The following is a 2666-nucleotide window of genomic DNA, read 5'->3' on the forward strand; positions in this document are numbered from 1 at the left end:
CCAGCCATCGGGTCTCCCGCTCTTTTTTTTTCTATACTCTCGACCGTCTCGGTCTCTTTCCGTGTCTTGGCTTCCTCAGACGATCGAATTAAAGGGAAAAAGGAAAACCTCTTCTGGGAGAAGGTCGTAATTCATGTTTTACCTGTGCTGGGATTCCCTGCTCCATTTCGGGGTTCCCAGCACCATCTTGGGATTCCCAGTTGTGTGTCGGGGTTTCCAGTTCTGTCTCGGGATTCCCAGTTGCATCTCGGGGTTCCCAGCTCCATGTTGGGGTTCCCGGCTCCATCTTACAATTCCTGGTTGTGTGTCGGGGTTCCCAGCTGTGTCTCGGGGTTCCCAGCTCCATGGTGAGTTTCCCAGCACTATCTTGGGATTCCCAGTTCCATCTCAGGGTTCTCAGCTCCGTCTTGGTCTTCCCACCTCCGTCTCAAGGTTCCCAGCTCCATCTCAAGGTTCCCAGCTCCATGTGGGAGTTCCCAGCATCATCTCAGTGTTCCCAGCTCCATCTCGGGATACCCAGCTCCATCTCGGGGTTCTCAGCTCCATCTTGGGCTTCCCAGCTCTGTCTCAAGGTTCCCAGCTCTGTCTCAAGGTTCCCAGCTCCGTCTCAAGGTTCCCAGCATCATCTCAGTGTTCCCAGCTCCATCTCAGGGTTCCCAGCGCCATCTCGGGGTTCCCAGCGCCATCTCGGGGTTCCCAGGTCCATGTCAGGGTTCTCAGCTCCATGTAGGGGTTCCCAGCTCTATCTCGGGGTTCCCAGCTCCATCTCGGGGTTCCCAGCTCCATGTCAAGGTTTCCAGCTCCATCTCAGGGTTCCCAGCTCCATGTCAAGGTTTCCAGCTTTGTCTTGTTGTTCCCAGCTCCATCTCAGGGTTCCCAGCTTCATCTTGGGGGCTTTGCAAGGTCTTGGAAAGGGGAACAGGAGAATTCAAGGGCCAAATTTTCCCTGGAAAAACCCACGCGCAGCATTCCCACCGCCCCGAGAAGCTCCGGGCCTTGTGTCCCCAGGGTGAGGACCGGCACACATCCCCAGCCCTCCCGAGGCCGCGGAGGCAGCACCGGGAGCCCAAAGTTGTGGATCACTGGGTTTATCCGGCGGGATTCCGGCTGTGCTGGCAGCCAGGGCCCGTGTGCGCCGCTCGTCCCGGGCTGGCTGAGGAATGACAAGTGACAGGCGGCTCCAGACCCCAAATGTCAGCGCTCACACTTGAGCGGGCAGCGCGTCCCGTGCCCTCGTGGCCAGCTGTCCCCATGGAAACGGGCTGGATCCCGCCATTCCCGCCGTGCCCCATCCCGGCGTGGCGCCAATCCCGCAGCACGACGGCCCCTGGCAAAATCCAGGTGGTTTTGCCCCAATCCGGGAGGTTTTCCAGCCTTCTCCTCGTTGTGGAGCACCCGGCTGTGGGCTGGGATGTCCTGTGGGTAAAGGATCCCGAGGATGGGGCGCTCCCGAGCCTTTTCCTCTGGGAACTTGTAATCCTGGAGGATTATTTGGCAGCCGTGTGGCGCCTCATCTTCCCAAAGCCCCGCACGAGCGCTAAGCATCATTATCACCGTGATGATTAATTATTATTAAGCAGATTCCAGCCCTTCCCCGCTCCGCTGCCAACCCCGCTGCTTTCCCAGCCTCGGAGGAGCTGAACGAGCCCACGGCAGCTCCAGAGCTCCTTCCCATACGAAATCCCAGAGTTTTACCCTTTGGATTGGGAGCAGTGGGATCAGGACTGGCTGGGACGTGCGGGAGGATCAGCAGCTTCGCTTCCACCCCGAAGGAATGGCATCCAAACATCCCAATCCCATCGGATCTGCGCTTCCACTCCGCGGATGAGAAGAAAATCTTCATTTTTTTCAGAAGAAGCGTCAGGAATTCTCCCTGCCTCAGTTTCCCCCCCTCTTCTCTGGAGAGCCCCTCCCACGGATCCTTCTGGCCTTCCTCATGGATCGGAGCCGCTCCCGTCGCCTCATCGATTAAACAGCCATTAGGCCGCCCCGCTCGGAAAAGCGAGCATTTCCAGCCGCCCGAAGCTCCATTTAAATGCAAATGCAGCGGGTTTAGCCCAGAACCGTGGAAATGAGGAGCATTCCCGCGGAAACGAGGAGCAATTCCAGCCGCGGGGCCAGCGCCGGCTCCGCTCGGTGCCGCCCCGGCAGCGCTGGGACAGGAGCGCCGGGCTGGGTGCGGCTGCATCCCAAACCCACCCCAGCTCTGGGAGAATCCCTGGGAAAAGGGATGGATCTCCCGGCCTGGATGGATCGACCAGACGCTGGGACCTTCCGAGTGCCAGCACAGACAGATGAGGGAGGGGATTTGGGGTTTTTTTCCCATTTTGGGGCAGAGCTGCTGCCTGTTTTCCTGAATTCCTGCCTAAACGAGGCGCACAAAGGGATTCCATCCCACCATCCCACAATCCCACCAAAAGGAACCATCCACGCTCTGCTGGACCCACCTTCCCCTCCCCATGCTCTCCCTGCAGGTACTCGCAGAGGACCCCAATTTCCCCTCTTTTCCCCCCATTCCCGATCCTGTTTTTTCGAGGCGCCGGCAGTGAATAATGCAGGAGGAGGCTGGAGGGGAAAGGAGCGGCTCAGGTTGTTCCATTATTGATGAGAGCTGACAGATCCGCTCCTGACAACCTTCCGAGGAGATCTGATTAGCTCGGAAAAAA

This window comes from Geospiza fortis, unplaced genomic scaffold, assembly GCF_000277835.1.
Source record: "Geospiza fortis unplaced genomic scaffold, GeoFor_1.0 scaffold4, whole genome shotgun sequence".
NCBI lineage: Eukaryota > Metazoa > Chordata > Aves > Passeriformes > Thraupidae > Geospiza > Geospiza fortis.